Source organism: Gobius niger (genome assembly GCF_951799975.1).
Source record: "Gobius niger genome assembly, chromosome: 5".
Taxonomy (NCBI): domain Eukaryota; kingdom Metazoa; phylum Chordata; class Actinopteri; order Gobiiformes; family Gobiidae; genus Gobius; species Gobius niger.
This window is the reverse complement of record NC_136856.1, coordinates 6,646,780-6,669,235: the sequence shown is the minus strand read 5'-3', so window position 1 is coordinate 6,669,235 and position 22,456 is coordinate 6,646,780.

The window sequence follows — 22,456 nt, the reverse complement described above, 5'->3', positions numbered from 1 at the left end:
TTCTCCTCAGCCCTGAGCTCCTCCTCAGGTCTGAGCTCCTCCTCAGGTCTGAGCTCCTCCTCAGGTCTGAGCTGCTCCTCAGGTGATTCCAGAGGCGAGGGCCGTAATATTGGAAAGACGCCTCACCACGAGTCTTTTTGTGACTTTAGGAATAACTAGGAGACCCCTGCCGGAGGAGCGAAGGGGCTGTGAAGGTTCGTAAGGTAAAAGCAGTTCTGAAAGATAAGAAGGACCAAGGCAAGGCAAGTTTATTTGTAGAGCACAATTCTTACACAAGGCAATTCAAAGTGCTTCACAGTTGCATAAATATAAGAAAACAAATACAATCAATAAAAACATCAACATGAAAATAATCAATTACAGTAAAAGGCAAGAGTGTAGATAAAACACTTTCAGTTATTTGCATTTTTAAGTCTTGTTTAGATTCGCTCTGTCTTGAGCACAATTTTTTCTTGCTCGTTCACACAAAGTTACCTAACCTCTGTTTTGTGGCTCCTTCTCCTCATCAACATAAAAATAATCAATTACAGTACAAGGCGAGAGTGTAGATAAAATACTTTCAGTCATATGCATCGGTAAAAAGAACTGTTTTCAGCCTGGATTTGAACATTGTCAGAGTTGAGGCCTGTCTCACATCCTCGTGAAGACTGTTCCAGATTTTAGCTGCATGAAACTGAAACGCAGCCTCACCGTGTTTACTGGGAACCACCAGGAGGCCCCTCCCTGAAGTTCTCAGGGCCCGAGATGGTTCATACGGCTGTAACATGTCAGAGATGGACTTTGGTGCTAAACCATGACAAGACTTGTAACAAGCAGAGCTGTTTTAAAGTCTATTCTCTGAGTGACTAAGACATTTAAAAAACATTAAAAGAACTTTAAAATCAATCCTGAAACACACGGGGAACCAATGCAGCGATTCTAAAACCGGTGTAATGTGTCCCCGCCTCCTGGTCTTCGTCAGGACACGAGCTGCTGAATAAAGCCAAAAGGAGTCTGATGACGGAGGGGATAAACTGTTCACGCTGTGGGTCTGAGGGTGGGTCCAGGGTGAGAAGGGTCAGCTGTGATCTGACCTACACGCCCCTGGGTCCTGGAGGTGAACAGGTCCTCGAGAGATGGGAGCTCACAGCCACTCACCTTCTCAGCAGCACACACAATGTGCCGCAGTCAATGCTTGACCACATGGTGATGGAGGAGGTGAGGATGAACTCGATGCTGGCCATGTAGAACTGCACCAGCATCTTGGTCGGCCTCTGCTGGGCCTTCCTGATGAGGGAGCTGATGGTTGGCTCCCATTTGAGGTCCTGGGTGACGGTGGTGCCCAGGTAACGGAAGGAGCAGAGCCGTGGAAGATATTTTAGTTAGGGGGCGCTGAGGGACAAAATTTACCCCCAAAATACTTTTTCTGTGCATAAATCCTATTTATTAACCTCTTAACTCCCGCCTGAACCGAGAGCATTTTCTCCAGTTCAGCTTTACCCAAATCCTGTAGGCCAGTGTAGCGCCTCATTTGAAAGACCTACAAAACTAAATGGATCTTTTTCCTCACGTCAGATTTCTTTTCATCACTTTCTTTTGTTGGGCAGTCGTCTCATTCTTGTCAAATTTTTGTGACTTTTTTGTCACTTTTTCGTCAAATTATTCGCATTTTTTTTGTCAAATTCTTATCACTTTTTCGTCCATTTTTTCTCAATTTTTCGTCAAATTTTTCTCACTTTTTCGTCAAATTTCTCTCACTTTTTTCACATTTTTATCCTTGTTTTCGTCTCAGTTTTGTTGCTATTTTCACACCTTTTTTCCAGAAGCTTTTGGATTGGGGTAAAGCTGGAGAAAATGTGCTCAGTTCAGGTGGGAGTTAAGGGGTTAATATTGCCTGCAGTCCACAAACTATCCACCAGGGGGTGCTGCAGCGCCCTCAGCACCCTGGGTTCCCACGGCCTTGGGAAGGAGTCTACGATATAGGTGAGTTCTTTCATAATATTGCAAAATTAAGCTACAATCTAATGATGGAATTCTGGGATGTAATCAGGAAAGTAACTGTATCCTAAATACTCACAGGAAAGTGTAACTTTACCAGAATACAGTTACTTAGAAATGAGCATTCTTGACTGTAGTGACTTCCATTGTGTCTGTCCTTGCTATTTTTGCAGTTGTTGGATGTTGTTGTACTGTGTTTTATAAGTCTCTGCACTGGGATCATCGATACTGCGGTGAGACCAGAGTCCAAGGGTCCGTCTGCTCTGGTACCACAGGAGGCGCCTGTCCCTGAGGAAATGTAACCGGTCACATTGTTATGAAAGGGGGAATGAATTAAGTTTAATAATATTGTTTGAATATGTTTAATATGTTTAATATGTTTGTGCTCTCATTGGCAGTGAATAATGATCAAAGGAAGGTTTAGGACTCACACTTACACGCTGCCAAACCACATTCTTGCTCTTTGCTCTTTCTACAATAATTAACCAAGATCAAAGGCTTATCAGCTGTCAGAGGAGCTGGATCTTATCAAGAAGAATCCGCCACTCGCTTTCGTTCATTCTAAAGAAAATAACATGCGAAGAGATGAGTGAAGATAGAAAAATACAACATCATAAATATTAATGATACTGTGTTTATATACAGGGTGTAGGGACACGCGGGCAGTTCAGACTGCCTGACGTGAGCCCCGCTTACCACCCGCTTACCACCCGCTTACCACCCGCTTACCACCCGCTTACCACCCGCTTACCACCCGCTTACCACCCGCTTTCCACCCGCTTACCACCCGCTTACCACCCGCTTTCCACCCGCTTACCACCCGCTTTCCACCCGCTTTCCACCCGCTTACCACCCGCTTTCCACCCGCTTACCACCCGCTTACCACCCGCTTACCACCCGCTTACCACCCGCTTTCCACCCGCTTACCACCCGCTTACCACCCGCTTTCCACCCGCTTACCACCCGCTTTCCACCCGCTTTCCACCCGCTTACCACCCGCTTTCCACCCGCTTACCACCCGCTTACCACCCGCTTACCACCCGCTTACCACCCGCTTACCACCCGCTTACCACCCGCTTTCCACCCGCTTTCCACCCGCTTACCACCCGCTTTCCACCCGCTTACCACCCGCTTACCACCCGCTTTCCACCCGCTTACCACCCGCTTACCACCCGCTTACCACCCGCTTACCACCCGCTTACCACCCGCTTACCACCCGCTTACCACCCGCTTACCACCCGCTTACCACCCGCTTTCCACCCGCTTTCCACCCGCTTACCACCCGCTTTCCACCCGCTTTCCACCCGCTTACCACCCGCTTTCCACCCGCTTACCACCCGCTTACCACCCGCTTACCACCCGCTTACCACCCGCTTTCCACCCGCTTACCACCCGCTTACCACCCGCTTACCACCCGCTTACCACCCGCTTTCCACCCGCTTTCCACCCGCTTACCACCCGCTTTCCACCCGCTTACCACCCGCTTACCACCCGCTTACCACCCGCTTACCACCCGCTTACCACCCGCTTTCCACCCGCTTACCACCCGCTTACCACCCAGAGCTCTGTATTAGAATTGTAAACAACAGGGAATATATTTCCTTGAATTTAACTGATCGAATCTTGGTTTTCCTTCCAACGAACGAACACGCCAACAATACTTTTATTTTTTATTTTTTTATTTTATTTATTTAAAGAGACAATGCATATTAATGAACATAGAAATGTAAATATGCCAGAATTAGCCAGTGGCTACTGTCCATCTGTAGTCCCTGGCAGATTAAGAAAATACAAAGTCCAGTGTACAACGTTAAAGACAAAAGATCATCACACAATTCAACTTGAGACATGAAACATAAGGATAATGGTCAGTGGTCACATGTCTGATTCAACCTTTAAGTTTAGTTTTAAAGACTGTGCATGTGGTACAGTCTCTGGTGTCTGCTGGGATGCTGTTCCAAACCCTTTCACTGATACACCTGTGACTAAACGCTGTGCGTCCTTAAGAAACCACACAGTCGCCTCTGGTGGATTTGAACTTAATGAATTCATTCAAGGATGGTGGAGAGAGTCTTATAAACTGAACAAGCCATTTTAAAAATTTTGAATATTATGTTTTTCAAGTATTAAGCAATGATGAAATGAAAATGTTTTTTTAATCAAATATTTGTAAAGCTTTTTTATAAAGCGACTCGGTTGGTTTTAAAGTAGTCAGACGTGTCAGTGACCAGTTAGTGATGCAATATTCAATATGTGAAAAGATCATACAATGAAGACACATTTTAGCTGCATTTTCTGGCAGTGATGTTCGATTGATTTGTCTAAAATTACGAAGATTAAAATTTACAATTTTACACATATGACATGATTTTAAAAAGATAACGTTGAGTCTAAGATAGCACTAAGATATTTATATGTGTCAAAGGCAGTGCTCAGGTCCAGCAGAACTAAAACTGAGACCTTACCTGCATTGGTGTTCATATGGATATCATTTGTCACCTTGATCAGAGCTGTCTCAGTGCTGTGATGGGGCCTAAATCCTGACTGTAAAGTATCAAACACATTGTTAGACAGGAGAAAGTAAGTGAGCTGCTGATATACTACTTTCTCTAGGACTTTTCCTAAGAATGGCAGGTTTGATATGGGCCGGTAGTTGTTCAGTACCTTGGCATCAAGGCTGCTCTTTTTTAGAAGAGGCTTAATGACTGCAGTTTTCAAGGCCTTTGGAAATGCTCCAGTCTGGAGTGAGATGTTAACTAACTGAGCAAGTTGTGGTAACAAGCTGGTCAGCACAGACTTCAGAAATCTAGTGGGTAATTCATCAAGGCAGCATGTACATGAACTCAGACCGGAGATAAGCTCTTCCATTGTTTTGTCAGTAACAGGTGTGAAATGTGTCAGCTCAAGGTGTTTATCTGGTGGCAGAGTTTCTATTTGTGTTGTGGAAATTATGGCATTTTTAATGCTTTGGACTTTGTCATAGAAAAATATTGCAAACTCATTACACTTAGATGTAGAGATTAGTTCTTGGGGCAGCGAAACTGGAGGGTTGGTTAATCTGTTTACTGTGGAAAACAGAACGCGAGAATTGTTTCTGCAGTTTGAGATGATTGTAGAGAAATACTTCTCCCTTGCTCCACGCAAAATCTGGTTGAACTCACAAAGCACTTCTTTGTAAACCTCAAAATGAACCTGGACCTGACTTGTGCCATTTCCGTTCGGCTTTTCGGCACTGCCTTTTCTGTGCCCTGACCGAATCTTCACTTCTCCAAGGTGCCTTTTGCCTATTGTTAACCATTTTAACCTTGACAGGAGCAATAGTATCCAAAACATTTAAGACCCTTGATGTGTAAGAGTCCAACAGATTATCAACTTTAGAACATGGGGCATTTTCAAATCTGATCATCTCCATAAACTGTGTCCTTGTTGTATCATTTATGTGTCTTCTTTGAATAACTCCAGGCCCAACCACTGGTTTAGGTGTAACACACAGGTCAAAGAAGACACAAAAACAACATTCACATTTGATATCAACACCTTTTGTAATAAGTAGATCTAGAGTGTGACCTTTGTTGTGAGTCGTGCTGAGTTAAACCAAGCATTTCAAGGACAGCAGTTCTTTTGCATGCTGGTCACATCCACACTCTAATAAGTCATCCATGGACTCTGTTGCAACGAGTTTACACGACAAATTGGGCAAAGGCACGTATCACTCATTTGCGCAGTGTTATTTTTGCGCTTTCTGCCCGATTGGAGACCAGCCCAAACTCCACAACAAGTAACTATTTCCTCTCCTATAACCGAGAGGGGACAGTTCATCCCTCTCTTTCTCTTTCTCCATCTCTCGTGCGCTCGACTCCCGTGTTGTCTGCTCACAAAATAAAACTCGACCGGAGAACAGCTGATAACGATGGAGGCTTATTAACAGTCGCGTATGTCTCACGGTCAGGTCATAGACTCTGTCCCTGCTCATCCCCCGCTCTGAGAGTCCACTATGTCGTTTAGCGCATGGCTGCACTGTCCTTGACCTGGCTTTTTCACAAGGAGGAAAAAAAACATTGTTAAGCTAAGTTTTTAAGGTGCGTATCCATTATTTAAAACACAAACAACCAGTGATATGAGTAGCACGCCAATGAAGTTAGCCGGTGTACCATAACAACGTGTGCAGCTGCAGAATTCCTTTCAGACTTGCTCATCAGATTTTGCTGCTTATTGAAAACATTTTTTTTCCTCCCTTTGCTCACTTATTATTATGTTTTTTCAATATGGACTGGATCTGCAAAGTCTGCCGTGGAGGCCTGCACTATTCAATCCATCACAGGTAATGCATTTTTATTTTTTTACTTTTTTCTTTACACATTTGTATCAAATCAAAACAGCTTTATTCATCCCAATGGGCAGTTCTGTTCACTGGTCTCTGGTCATAAAAAACAGTAAATGGAGACACATACAACCATATGCAGACGTCATGAACTGTAAGAGCATCAGGACACAAGGGGACCAGGAAAAAAAGAACACGATAAACACTGCCTTCCTAGATGTTGTCATTTAAGTTTCTGACAGCAGTCGGAATGAAGGATTTTGAATAGCGGTTTCTTTTCTGTTGGGGGACGACATATCGCCTCCCGGAGGCATCAGAGTAAAGACATGATTTTGTTGACCCAAAATCGATGGAGTCTTTTGGACGTCTCTTTTCTTACAGAGTGAGGCGAGGTCTTCAAAACGCACACCAGAAATCTGGCTACACACTTTGACAATGTGGCTCAGACTGTTCTTATTGTTCACAGACCGGCGTCAAACCAGCAAATAAAAGAAAAGGTTAAGACACTTTCAATAAAAGAATGATAAAAGTTAAAGAACAACTAAGCCCCAAATCAACTTTTTTTTCTAACTAAGTTGTATAAATGGGTATCTTATAGTGTTGTCTACATGTATCTGTCACTATTTTAACAAGTTAGTGCATATTTGTTGAAATCCTGTCTTTGTGTCCCAAACCGTCTGTGTGGCGCCATCTGCACCTTATCGAGTGCATTACATGTGTAGTGAGGTGGGGCAGGTGTCCCTTCCCCATCACCTGCCCTCTCACCTCTCTGACGTCACACCTGCTGCGGGGCTTCGCTAGCGGCTAGTCTGGCTTGTCTGGTTGTGCGTCGTGTCGGGAGCGTCAAGCCGGCGACGTAGGCTTAAGGCCGTCAACTTTGTGTGCAACTTCCATGCCTCGATGCGCTGCTGATGCCGGTCCGAGTGGTGTCGCATAGCTGGACGTGGTCCGGGGTCTGCGGGCTCGTAGGGTGTGGCTTCGCTTTCGCTACCAGGGTCTTGGCAGCACCATCATGCCTCCCCTGCCTGTATGTCTGTCCACTTGCTCTCTTCTGAACGTCCTGGATTCAGCTTTTAAAGAACGAAACATCCAAAATGAACTTTTTAAGAAACCAAACTTAACTTTTATAATAAAACAGAACATGCTTTTGTAAATCATTTGCCTCTGCCCGGTCCTTTTAACGAACCTGTGTGCCTTAGACTTGTTAAGGTATTTCCCAGTTATACTGGGTGGCGTTGTGGCAACATATGTATTTATTTTATAGTAACCTCCACTCTGCTACACATGCTTTACTGTTGGTCTCCTTTGTGATTTGCTCTGAGCGGGTCGCTGACGTCAGCCGGAGGCCGCCGACGTCAGCGACCTCTCTTCTGTGGAGTATAAAAGCAGCCCACTCCGCACACACGCCCGTAGCGAGTTGGAGTTTGGAATAGCGAGTGTCTTTATATCGATTTTCAGGTTTGCGATTTATTAGCATAGCTTTTAGTTAGATTTATTAGCTTGTCGTAGTTTAGATAGATGGCATATTTACAGTGGTCATGTGCAACTGTTCATTAATATGCATTGTCCCTATCAAATAGATAAAAGAAAAGAAAGATAGTTATTAGATTTAGTTGTAGTTTAGTCTTAGTGAGAGATTAGTAGCATTTAGCATAAGAATTAGCTAGGTTAGCTGTATTTAGTGTTCTGTATTGTGTAATATTAGCGTGTAGTGTTGTAGTCTTGTTTGTTAGGATGGGGAGAAAGTGTAGTGTTGTAGCTTGTCATAGTTCTGTAGGTTTACATTACTTTCCTCAGGACTTAGAAATTAATATTTGCTGATACATTAAAAGAGTTCAGTTTCCTCATCAGGTGAACTCGCTGATGTCCACGTTTGACACTTTGTGTTTTTATCAAATCGTAGAGAGGAATCAAAAACAGTCCCCAAGTACTTCAAAGAGTCGACCTTTTCCACCTCCTCCCCGTGAATAAAGCTCGGTTTGGGGCTCTCTGGATTCCTCCTAAAGTCAACAACAAGCTCTTTAGTTTTTGTCACATTTAAGTCCAGAAAGTCGTCATCGCACCCCTGGATGAAGCAGAGCAGGACCATGATCAGAGTCTGCTCCTGCAGAAGGGTCAATAGAGCCGTATCATCAGAGAATTTAAAAATGTAGCTGCTCTCATGGACACACCTGCAGCTGTCTGTGTACATATTTCATGCCTGTCACTTCGTATTTATTAGGATGTATTGTTCAAGTCTTGCAAATTGCAGTACATTACCCGTAGTGATTTATTTTTGCCTTTTTAACTGTGGTATTTGTGTTGTGTATTTTGTAGCTGAATGAAGAATTCAAAAGAATAACCACTGAAAGTCTGGAGTCCACATTTATGGCACAGCTGTTTGTTGGCTGAAGCTCTAGGAACTGGGATCATGGTTTGTAGGAGCGACTGATGAAATAATGAGGAAAATTAAAGACTCACATTTTCCGGTATGTGTTTTAAATATACTTTTGTAAAAAAAAAAAAAATGCTGTTCATCTAATTCTGACTTGCTTTCAATCGTTGATGCTCGTCGAGAGGCAGCAATTCGCTCCAGTGCACAATAAATGCAGTTTGTCAAATTATTTCATTATTTATTTATTGAAACAGGGACAATGTGCAGAACCACTAGTCTTTACAAGAGGAGATGGTTTGTACCAGATTTAGCTCAGCAGATGTTTTCCATCCGCAGTCCCTGGACAGGTGTGAACATAAAGCATTACAATTACAATCTATAAATCCAATCTACAATAAAATAATACGTTTGTTTGTGATCATTTCTTTGTAAAATGCAACTAAAACTAACAAATTCAAGTTGTTAACATTTTAAAATGGGTTAAGCTTGTGGTACAATATCAATGGAAGCGACTCAAATAAGTAAGGAACCAACTCAAAAATGTCGATCAATGCAGATATTTATTGAGTATGTTCAGTTAATAAAAGGTTTACTGTTGAGAAAATCAAGTTACCTCAAATTGAAAGAAGCAATAAGTTGAAGACAATTTCTGTTCAGTTGATACAACGTAAAAATGGAGAGGATTGCCTCAATTTATCTCATTGGGTTAAGTCATTACTTTTTAGAGTGATGCACATTAAAATCACCTGAAATTACTAAACAATCGAAATCAATGCAAATAAATGAAAGTAATTCAGTAAAATCTTCAGTAAAACAGTTGTGTGGTGGTTTGTAAGTGGTCATATAGAGTATGGAATATTGTTTTATCTCCATTTTGAATGACACAAACGATGGAAAAAGCCCAAATGAAAATTTTCGTAGGAGTAAATTGTCCCTGAATATGGCACAAACACCCCCACCCCTCTGGTTTTGGCGAGTTTCAGGCACAAAATTGAAGTGAGATGGACTACACTCAATCAAAACTGCATTACCAGTGTTTTTGTCTAGCCATGTTTCAGCTAAAAACATAAAATCTAGATTATAAGAGGAAATAAAACTATTTATTAAAGGAACAGGCCACCGTTTTTACATACTGAGATATGTTCTTACCTGAGCTTTGACGAGTTCTTTAGGACCTGTCTGATCTTCCCCCGTGCCTTCAGTCACGTAAACACAGCGCAGACGGCGTCAGCATTTAGCCTCTCCCTCTCTCCTCTATAGCTCCAAAACAGGTCAAGATAGAAGCTACCAAGCTCTTCCACGTTTTCCCTATTTAAATATGGTTACGTGAAGTGTTCCACTACAAAGTATAATTACACACAATTAAACAATGTGGATTTTCTAAGCGGATAAAAGGAGGAACTATATTGTAAGGCGTAATAATACCAGGAGTAGTTTGGCATCCGCACAGCAAAGTGAAGATTACTGCACGGATTTTGAACTACTTCCTCACTCCTCCCATGATTAATGACCACAGTCGAGAGGGAATCAATGTCAATGTCAAATTTATTTGTATAGCACGTTTACAACAACACTAGGTGCCCAAAGTGCTTCACATACAGGTGCACAATATAAAATGACAGTACAAAACAACAAGAGAAGCACACACAATAGAGTTATAATACAGCTCAGCTTGAACTGAACACCAACGCAAACAGATGTGTTTTAAGGGCCGTCTTAAAGGTTTCTATGGTTGGAGCAGCTCTGACGTTTTCGGGGGAGACTGTTCCACTAAACGCTCGATCTCCTCGCGTCTTTAAACGGGACCTGGGCACGTTCAAAGACAGCTGACTCGCAGACCTTACTGACCTGACTGGGGCATAAACGGACAAAAGCTCAGAGAGAGACTCAGGAGCAGATCCATGAAGACATTTATCTATCTATACTATCAAAAACTACCCCAAGGTTTCTGGCAGAGGCTTGAAGGGGAGGAGCCAGAGAGCCAAGAGCGTCATGCGGGTCATTTGCAGATTTGCTGTTGTTAAAAACAGAGCCGTGGGAAGATGTTTTAGTTAGGGGGCGCTGAGGGACAAAATTTACCCCCAAAATACTTTTTCTGTGCATAACTCCTATTTATTAACCTCTTAACTCCCGCCTGAACCGAGAGCATTTTCTCCAGTTCAGCTTTACCCAAATCCTGTAGGCCAGTGTAACACCTCATTTGAAAGACCTACAAAACTAAATGGATCTTTTTCCTCACGTCAGATTTTTTTTCATCACTTTTTTTGTTGGGCATTTTCGTGACTTTTTTGTACCTTTTTTGTCAATTTTTTCTAAATTTTTCTCCCTTTTTCGTCAATTTTTTGTCAGTTTTTGTAGTTTTTTTGTCACTTTTTCGTCAATTTTTTCTCACTTTTTTCACATTTTCATCATTGTTTTCGTCTCAGTTTTGTCGCTCTTTTCACACCTTTTTTCCAGAAGCTTTTGGATTGGGGTAAAGCTGGAGAAAATGTGCTCGATTCAGGTGGGAGTTAAGAGGTTAATATTGCCTGCAGTTCACAAACGATCCACCAGGCTGGGTTCCCACGGCCTTGGTTAAAAACAATAACTTCTGTCTTTTTCTCGTTAAGACTTAGGAAGTTCTGGGCCAACCAAGTTTTTACTTCTTGCAGACGCTTTAAGAGGGATTCAATTGTGTTTGGTTTTGCTGGAATGTATATCTGAACATCATCAGCAAAACAATGAAAAGCGATGTTGTATCTTTCAAATATGGATCTATGGATCTAAATACAGGCTTTGTAAAATAGTCACATTTCAATTCAGTTATTAGAGTGATGAAATGACCAAGGCCCCAAAAAGAAGAAAAGTGTGATCAAAGAACCATCTAAGATTCAACCACAAGCTAAGAACAAACTTAACCTCTTAACACCCGCCGAGAGGATCTTTTTCCTCACGTCATCACTTTTTTTTTTCCATCATTTTTTTTGTTGGGTATACAACTCATTTTTGTAACTTTTTTGTCACATTTTTGTTATTTTTTTTGGTCATTTTTGTCACATTTTTTTGTCACATTTTGGTCATTTTTTTGTCCAATTTTTATCACATTTTTGTATTTTTTTTCATCAATTTTTTTAATCAGATTTTTGTAATTTTTTTTAATCACTTTTTTTTTATCACATTTTTGTAATTTTTTTTTATCACATTTTTTTTATTTTTTTGGGGTCATTTTTGTCACATTTTTTTGTCACATTTTGGTCATTTTTTCATCAATTTTTTTATCACATTTTTGTAATTTTTTTATCACATTTTTGTTATTTTTTTGGGGTCATTTTTGTCACATTTTTTGTCACATTTTTGTTATTTTTTTTGGTCATTTTTGTCACATTTTTTTTGTCACATTTTGGTCATTTTTTTGTCCAATTTTTATCACATTTTTGTATTTTTTTTCATCAATTTTTTTAATCACATTTTTGTAATTTTTTTTAATCACTTTTTTTTTATCACATTTTTGTAATTTTTTTAACACATTTTTTTTATTTTTTTGGGGTCATTTTTGTCACATTTTTTTGTCACATTTTGGTCATTTTTTCATCAATTTTTTTATCACATTTTTGTAATTTTTTTATCACATTTTTGTTATTTTTTTGGGGTCATTTTTGTCACATTTTTTGTCACATTTTTGTTATTTTTTTTGGTCATTTTTGTCACATTTTTTTTGTCACATTTTGGTCATTTTTTTGTCCAATTTTTATCACATTTTTGTATTTTTTTTCATCAATTTTTTTAATCACATTTTTGTAATTTTTTTTAATCACTTTTTTTATCACATTTTTGTAATTTTTTTATCACATTTTTGTTTTGTTTTTTTTGTCATTTTTGTCACATTTTTGTATTTTTCTAATCACTTTTTTTATCACATTTTTGTCAATTTTTTATCACATTTTTTTAAATTACATTTTTGTAATTTTTTAAATCACATTTTTGTCAAATTTTTATCAAATTTTTGTCATTTTTTTAAATCACATTTTTGTCATTTTCTCGTCTTTATCAATTTTTTGTATTTTCTTAATCACATTTTTGTATTTTTTATCACATTTTTTTAAATTACATTTTTGTAATTTTTTAAATCACATTTTTGTCAAATTTTTATCAAATTTTTGTTATTTTTTTTTATCACATTTTTGTCATTTTCTCGTCAATTTTTTGTCAATGTTTTCGTCTCAGTTTTGTTGCTATTTTCACAGCTTTTTTCCCAGAAGCTTTTGGATTGGGGTAAAGCCAAACTGGAGAAAATGTGCTCGGTTCAGGCGGGAGTTAAGGGGTTAAAGAACTGGAGATAAGACTCCACCGTGTCACTGTGCCTGTCAGACCAGCAGATGGTGCCACTTGACAGATTTATATGTAGCTCATGAGAGCGATGACATGTGTATGGTACTTGCTGGACAAGACTTAATTATTAGTTTTTGCCCAAACAGCTTCTTCTAGTCCTTGCAGTAACTCATCATATTGTATGCACACCCTCTTTAATGATCTGAAGACAACAAACCATGACTAATTGTGTGTCTGTGTTCCCTTTCTGCAGACCTGGACCACCTAAACAGTAAAGATGGAAAAGCGCAGCTGTGAGTCTCACTTGAAAACCCACAGGAAGCCTTTTCCCTGTGATGAGTGTGGAAAGACATTTGGACTTAGAAGCGCTCTGTTAAGTCACGAGCAGATCCACAGTGAGGCGAGGCCATACCAGTGTGACCAGTATGACAAGGCCTTTAAAACTGCGGCGCACCTCAGCAATCACAGGCAAACCCACACAGGAGAAAAACCCTACAGCTGTGACCAGTGCGGGGCTGAATTTGCTCGATTGGGTAATTATAGACGGCATTTGATGAGTCACACCGGTAAAAAACGGTTCAAGTGTGATCAGTGTGAGAAGGCGTTCACTTCCAAAGCCAATCTCCGAGGCCATGTGAGAATCCACACGAGTGAAAAACCCTACAGCTGTGATCAGTGTGGGAAGGCGTTCAGATGTGTCAATGCCCTAAAACAACATCGGAGTGTTCACACCGGAGAGAAGCCATTTGAGTGTGAGCAGTGTGGGAAAACGTTCAGGCTCAGAGGCAAGCTTGTACGTCATCAACTCATCCACAGAGAAGAGAGGCCCTACAGGTGTGAGCAGTGTGGCGCGGCCTTTAAGCAATCAGACAACCTCAAAAGTCACTACAGAGTCCACACAGGAGAAAGGCCTCACAGCTGTGACCAATGTGGGAGGAGATTTACAAGCGCATCGGGCTTAAAGTCACATGAGAAGATTCATTCTGGTCAGAGGCCTTACAAGTGTCGACTGTGTGAGTGGGCATTTGCTCAGCTGTTTAGTTATAGAAGCCACATGAGATCTCACACTGGAGAAAAGCCATACGGGTGTGATCTGTGTGGGAAGGAGTTCAGAGACAGTTCCACCTTGAAGCAGCACAAGACCATCCACACTGGGGAAAAACCATATGAATGTGAGCGATGTGGAAAGTCTTTTTCTTTAGCAAAAAACGTCAGATGTCACATGAGAATCCACACTGGGGAGAAGCCGCACCGCTGTGATGTTTGTGATCAGACGTTTAGACATTCCTCTTCCCTTAAAAAGCACAAGCGCATCCACACCGGAGAGAAAGCATTTGAGTGTGATCAGTGTGGAGCAGCATTTTCTGACCGGAGCGCACTGAACTGTCACAAAGTCGTCCACAGAGATGAAAAGCCATACAAATGTGACCAGTGTGATAAGGCTTTTAAATTATCGACTGGGCTTTCCCGACACCATCAAACCCACACGGGAGTCAAACCGTACCGCTGCGAAGAGTGCGGGAAAGAATTCGCCGACTCAGATCATCACAAACGCCACTTGAAAATCCACCTTCGAACAAAACGTTACCGATGCGACCAGTGTGAGAAGAGTTTTTCATGTTCAGAATATCTAATAATGCATCAGCGAGTCCATTCGGGAATCAAACCGTACGTCTGTGGTGTCTGTGGAAAGGCTTTTGCTCGATTAAGCGGAGTTCGAGTCCACACCAGAAACGTCCACAGTCGAGGCAAGAACAGGCCTCGAGGACAAAATGACCCCAAAAAGAAGAAAAGTGTGATCAAAGAACCATCTAAGGTTCAACCACAAGCAAAGAACAAACTTAAAGAGCTGGAGATAAGACTCCACCGTGTCACTGTGCCTGTCAGACCAGCAGATGGCGCCACTTTACAGATTTATATGTAGCTTTTTATAATGCTTATTATACTGTTCAGGGGCGGACTGGCCACATGTCCTGTATTCTGGAAGAGCACAGAAGGGCCACTGGCTCTCGGGCCACCGGTCTGGCCTCTCACTTGACCTAACCCTTACCCGAGGGGGAAACTGAGCTTTACCCAAATCTAAAAGCTTAAAAGAAAAGCAGCCAAGAACAAAAAAGTGCTGGAAAAGCAACAAAAAAGTGACAAAAACACAACAAAATGTGACGAAAACGTGACGAGAAAGCGATGAAAAAAGCGGTGAAGAAACAACAATAACATGAAACAAACCCCGAAAAACAAGAGACGAAAACACACCAAAAAGCCACAAAAAAGCAAAAACAAAAATGCAGCGACAACGTGACATAAAGTTACCATCACTTTTCTAGATTCTAACTTTCAAATGAGGAGTTACAGTGTTGCTCTCCAGTCAAGAAGCTTTTAGATTTGGGGAAAGCCGAACTGGAGAAAATGTTCTCGGTTAAGGCGGGGGGTAAGAGGTTAATATATGTATTTGTGGAAGTGTCACATTTACGCTAATTTGAGCCAGGCTGACCAGAGTCCAGGGCTGGTTTTCAGTCCCAGTCCAGCCCTGATCTAATATCTATTGTGATATTGTGTATCTATTTTTGACACTTTTTTGCTGTATTTTTGTCTATTTTTTTTTTGCTGGATTTTAGTCTTTTTTGCTGGATTTTTTTTAACTTTTTTGCTGGATTTTTGTCATTTTTTTGCTAGATTTTTGTCACTTTTTTGCTGGATTTTTGTCACTTTTTTGCTGGATTTTTTTTTTACTTTTTTGCTGGATTTTTGTCATTTTTTTGCTGGATTTTTGTCACTTTTTGTTGGATTTTTGTCATTTTGTCTGCTGGATTTTTGTCATTTTTGTCTCTTTTTTTGGTCACCTTTTGCCTCTGTTCTGAAGAAGCTTTCAGATTTGGAGAGTTTGGAGAAAACATGTTCAGGTGGGAGTTAAGAGGTTAAACCCTTCGCTCAGTCAGAAATGATAGAGATGTTGTTATTGTGTGTTGTATTTGTTGGACTGAATAAACTGCTACTATCATACAAAAAGTACAGATTATGATTTTTTTTTTTCTAAAACATAAACATTCTTTCAGCTGTCAGGAGAAATTCCGTTGTACAACTATACTTTTAGGTTGAATTCTCAAGTTACAAAAAAAAGCCCCTCCTCTTCTAGGTGATTAGCCTCCAGGATCGTGACCTAATGTTTTATTTTTATGATATAATTATACCTGGAGACCTTTCCCTTCTTGTGCAGACTATCACCTGGCAAAATATCACATTCATAAAACCAAGAGGCCAATCAAAGCCATCATAATCCATAATGCATCCTGCAAATATGATCTGCCACTTTACAGGTAGTTTATTCATGTATTTATTCTGCGAAATCGCTCCAGTCGCTGGATACAGTTCACCACAGAGCGCTTAGATTCTTTTCCAATCTCAAATCCCTCACTCACCACTGTCTCCTTTACTCCCATGTAGGTCGGCCGTCTCTCTCCTCACCACGTTTTATTCATTGGCTCTTGTTAATTTACAATAATTTACATTTTTGTTGAGTTTTTGTCATATTTTTGTTGAGTTTTTGTCACATTTTTGTTGAATTTTTGTCACATTTTTGTTGAATTTTTGTCACATTTTTGTTGAATTTTTGTCACATTTTTGTTGATTTTTTGTTGATTTTTTGTTGATTTTTTGTTGAATTTTTGTTGATTTTTTTGTTGATTTTTTGTTGATTTTTTGTCACATTTTTGTTGAATTTTTGTTGAGTTTTTGTCACATTTTTGTTGAATTTTTGTTGATTTTTTGTTGATTTTTTGTCACATTTTTGTTGAATTTTTGTTGAGTTTTTGTCACATTTTTGTTGAATTTTTGTCACATTTTTGTTGAATTTTTGTTGAGTTTTTGTCACATTTTTGTTTGAGTTTTTGTCACATTTTTGTTGAATTTTTGTTGAATTTTTGTTGATTTTTTGTTGAGTTTTTGTCACATTTTTGTTGAGTTTTTGTCACATTTTTGTTTGAGTTTTTGTCACATTTTTGTTGAATTTTTGTCACATTTTTGTTGAGTTTTTGTCACATTTTTGTTGAGTTTTTGTCACATTTTTTTTTAGTTTTGTCACTTTTTTGTTGCGTTTACATCCTTGTTTTCTTCTCATTTTTTGTGGCTGTTTTGGTGCTTTTTTGAAGCTTTCTGATTAGGGTAAAGTCAAAGTGGAGAAAATGGGATCCGTTCAGGTGGGAGTTAAAAGGTTAAAAGAGAAATCGAGGCCAGGTCACTCTTGTAAAAGAGATGATAAATCTCAATGAGGTTTTTTTACCTGCTTAAATAAAGGTTAAATAAAATAAAAAATAAATTATCCTGTTTTGTAACATTTTTCCCCTTTTCTGTTTCTATCGGTTTCTTATGATTTTATTTAATTAGAGGGGGGCCTCTGTCTTCCCCTGGCTTTTAACCATGTTCATATTTTTTTACATGTGTTTATGTCTGCCCTACTTTTATTTTGTAATTACATATCCGTTAAATAAAAAATAAAATAAGCCCCTCCTCTTTCTTTATTTCCTCTTCCGCTTCTTGGTCCATTGTAGACAGTCTTTACCACTATAAAAAAACATGAATCTAAAAGGAATTCCATGGAGTATGGTGCACCACAAGGTTCAATTTTGGGACCATTATTATTTATATTAATGATTTTGCTTCGTAATACCAACCAGAGCAGCTGAAGGTCCAACAGAACAACATCATCCGCAAACAGCAGAGATGAGATCCTGAGGCTCCCAAACCGGACGCCCTCCGGCCCCTGGCTGCGCCTGGAAATTCTGTCCATAAAAGTAATGAACAGAACCGGTGACAAAGGGCAGCCCTGGCGGAGACCAACACGCACCGGGAACAGGTCTGACTTACTGCCGGCAATGAACCACGAGGGCCCCGGACCCCATACTCCCGGAGAACCCCCCACAGGGCACCACGAGGGACACGGACCCCATACTCCCGGAGCACCCCCCACAGGGCACCACGAGGGCCCCGGGCCCCATACTCCCGGAGCACCCCCCACAGGGCACCACGAGGGCCTCCCCGAACTCCTCCCAGACCTGAGTTTTTGCCTCTGTGACCGCACGAGCTGCAGCACGCTTGGCCTGCCGGTACCTCTCAGCTGCCTCAGGAGTCCCACAAGCCAACAAGGCCAGGTAGGACTCCTTCTTCAGCTTGACGGCATCCCTTACTTCCGGGCGCCACCACCGGGTTCGGGGATTGCCGCCGCGACAGGCACCAGAGACCTTACGGCCACAACTACGAGCAGCCGCATCAACAATGGAGGAGGAGAACAGAGTCCACTCTGACTCCATGTCCCCCGCCTCCCCCGGAATCTGGGTGAAGCTCTTCCGGAGGTGGGAGTTGAAGACCCCACTGACAGAGGGATCCGCCAGTCGTTCCCAGCAGACCCTCACAACACGCTTGGGCCTGCCAGGTATTAATGATTTTGCTTCGTAATACCAACCAGAGCAGCTGAAGGTCCAACAGAACAACATCATCCGCAAACAGCAGAGATGAGATCCTGAGGCTCCCAAACCGGACGCCCTCCGGCCCCTGGCTGCGCCTGGAAATTCTGTCCATAAAAGTAATGAACAGAACCGGTGACAAAGGGCAGCCCTGGCGGAGACCAACACGCACCGGGAACAGGTCTGACTTACTGCCGGCAATGAACCACGAGGGCCCCGGACCCCATACTCCCGGAGAACCCCCCACAGGGCACCACGAGGGACACGGACCCCATACTCCCGGAGCACCCCCCACAGGGCACCACGAGGGCCCCGGGCCCCATTCTCCCGGAGCACCCCCCACAGGGCACCACGAGGGCCTCCCCGAACTCCTCCCAGACCTGAGTTTTTGCCTCTGTGACCGCACGAGCTGCAGCACGCTTGGCCTGCCGGTACCTCTCAGCTGCCTCAGGAGTCCCACAAGCCAACAAGGCCAGGTAGGACTCCTTCTTCAGCTTGACGGCATCCCTTACTTCCGGGCGCCACCACCGGGTTCGGGGATTGCCGCCGCGACAGGCACCAGAGACCTTACGGCCACAACTACGAGCAGCCGCATCAACAATGGAGGAGGAGAACAGAGTCCACTCTGACTCCATGTCCCCCGCCTCCCCCGGAATCTGGGTGAAGCTCTTCCGGAGGTGGGAGTTGAAGACCCCACTGACAGAGGGATCCGCCAGTCGTTCCCAGCAGACCCTCACAACACGCTTGGGCCTGCCAGGTCTGACCGGCTTCCTCCCCTGCCAGCGGATCCAGCTCACCACCAGGTGGTGATCGGTTGACAGCTCAGCCCCTCTCTTCACCCGAGTGTCCGAGACACGCGGCCGGAGGTCAGACGACACAACTACAAAGTCGATCATCGACCTCCTGCCTAGGGTGTCCTGGTGCCACGTGCACTTATGGACACCCTTGTGCTCGAACATGGTGTTCGTTATGGACAAACTGCGACTAGCACAGAAGTCCAATAACAGAACACCACTCGGGTTCAGATCGGGGAGGCCGTTCCTCCCAATCACTCCCTCCCAGGTCTCACTGTCGTTACCCACGTGGGCGTTGAAGTCCCCCAGCAGAACAATGGAGTCCCCAGTCGGAGGTGAACTCCAACACGTGACGGCTGAGCTGGGGGGATATGAGCAAACCCACCCCAGCCCGCCGCCTCTCCCCGCGGGCAACTCCAGAAAAATGGAGAGTCCAGCCTCTCTCCAGGAGTTGGGATCCGGAACCCAAGCTGTGCGTGGAGGTGAGCCCGACTATATCTAGCCGGTATCTCTCAACCTCCCGCACAAGCTCAGGCTCCTCCCCCCCAGTGAAGTGACGTTCCATGTCCCGAACGCCAGAAGCGGGTGGTGGGTCCACAGGAGGGCGGGCCCACGTTGTCCCTTCGGGCTGTGCCGGCCGGGCCCCGTGGGCAGAGGCCCGACCACCAGGCGCTCGAGTTCAAACCCCAACCCCAGGCCTGGCTCCAGGGTGGGGCCCCGGCTGCGCCATGCCGGGCCACGTCTTTTAGTGTATATGAATATAAATATACAGTATGCACTTGTCTGTATATGTTTTGTGTTTTTTGAGTGTGCCCTAAGTTTTTGTGAGCAGTGTATATTCATGACTGACATTATGTTTTATCTTTGCCTCTTTCAGACCACAGTGTCTTCACTGCACTCCAAGTCTACATGAGAAGCTACAAGCAGATGTGGTGAAATGCACAAGCTCAGAGATTTCCCAGTGAGCCCACTCAACACCCATCAAACCTGAGGTTCACATTCTGCATACACTGTTACAGATATCTGTGATTAAATCTTTGAAATGACATCATTATATCTTTTATGCTTTTGTTCCACAGCTGCTGTTTGCGCTGAGGAGGAAGACCTCAGCTGTGAAGAGTGTGCGTCCAGTCCTGATCCGGATGACTAGACTTTGAGGTGAGCAGCAGTTACCGATCTACTGCTATAAGAGAGCATTGTTTGTGTGAGCTCTCGTACAGCTTCCTTCTCCTCTCGCTATTCTAGTCATTAGCCATGTCTTGTACAAATCAATAAATTGTTCAAAAACACATGATGGACACTGAGTAAGTGGTGGACAGGAGGAAACGTCGGCGTTCATCAGGGAGGAGGTATAATCCCAGATCTAATGGATAGTATCAATACACCACCACAAATGAAACGACTACAAAGTATTTTGGATTGTTTCAGGACCATTGTATTCTGAGCAACTCATTGAAAATCTGTTTTCTGTTCTGGTATGGAAGTATGAAATGCTTGTCAATTCAAAAGCCTGTACTTTCCCCCCTCAGGTTGAGACGACATAACTACACAACAGACTGAAGATCAACTTCCCTGGAACTCATTTCTTGTGCCCCACAGAAGACGACGCCTGCAGAGGTTCAGCAGTTCAGTGTGCGCTGAACGCTGGTCCAGAGACTTTCCACTTATATGGGATTGTTTAGGTAGTGATTTACTGCGTAGTCATGATCACACTTTTGAAGTCAATGCATTTTGTGGGTTCAAGTGTCACAACAGAACAAATGGGTAGTTATGAGCATTACATTCAGAACAGTGCAAACATAATGCATTTCAGCTGTTTTAGGGGTAAAAGTAATTGACCATGCTGCGTAGATAACTAATATATAGACTTGCAGAAGTTATCAGTTTATTGTGACTAGAATATTCAGCTGTTGCATAAGACTATTGTATCCTGCCAGACTCCTGATCAGTAAATAACTCGCTACCTGATGTTTTCATTTTGTATACTCAGAGTTGAGCTATTACTGTTTTGTTCTTTAGGTAAGGCAAAAAGGTTTGTTTACCTGCTTTACTAGTTTCGATCACCTTCTGTCTTACCGAAAGAAGAAAACAGTAATAGTCTAACCAAGAAGACCGTATGAACCTTTTACAAAAAGAGTTGAGCTACCTTTACACTGCCATATCTTGTTTATCTTTGTTTATTTCTTTTGACCAGACGTTTTGTCATGTCTAAAGTCAGTTTCATGATGCACTATTGCACCAAATAAGTCTGTGAAACATTACAATGGCAATAAAAACTTGTGATCTGGAAGATGGTGTGCTTTATCTTCAATGACATGAATGACATGCTGAAACTGATTCATATGTTGGTTCTTGTTTCATATTCTTTATTTTGGAGACAGACAATTGTGTGGCATGTTTTGTGGACAGTATTTCAAGTAAATATATTAATTATCTAAACAATGATGGAAATGTGACAAAAAAGTGAGAAAACATTGACAAAAAAGTGGCAAAAATGTCACAAGAAATTGATGAAAAAATGACAAATGTGACAAAAAATGACAAAAATCCAGTTTGAGAAAACATTGACAAAAAAGGGACAAAAAAGTGGCAAAAAAGTCACAACAAATTGAGAAGAAATTGACAAAAAATGGATGAAAAAATGACAAATGTGGCAAAAAAAGGCAAAATGTGATAAACATTTGATTCAAAAAATGACGAAAAGAAAATTATGGAAATGTGGCAAAAATTTGACAACAAATGACAAACATTTTATTCAAAAAATGACAAAAATGTGACAAAAAAGACAAAAATTTGATTAGAAAAATGACAAAAAAATGACAAAAAATGACAAAAAAATGACAAAAAATCGACAAAAAAATGACAAAAATTTGATTAAAATTTGATTAATTTTTTTTAGCATTATTATGGAAATGTGATAAAAAATGACAAAAAATGGATTAAAAAAATAACGAAAAAATGTGACAAAAAATTATCAGAAAAAAGGACAAAGATTTATAAAAAAATATATAAAAAATTGACAAAAAAGTGACAAAAAAGTTACTAAAATAGTTGAATACCCAACAAAAAAATGATAGAAAAAAAAAATCTGCCGTGAGGATAAAGGTCCTCTCGGTTCAGGCGGGAGTTAAGAGGTTAAGGCATGAATCTGGACTCGGTGAAGCCTGATCTCCAGCTTTTTGAGTCTGACTTTAGGTTCACTTGATACGACCTCAGCAGCTCTGTC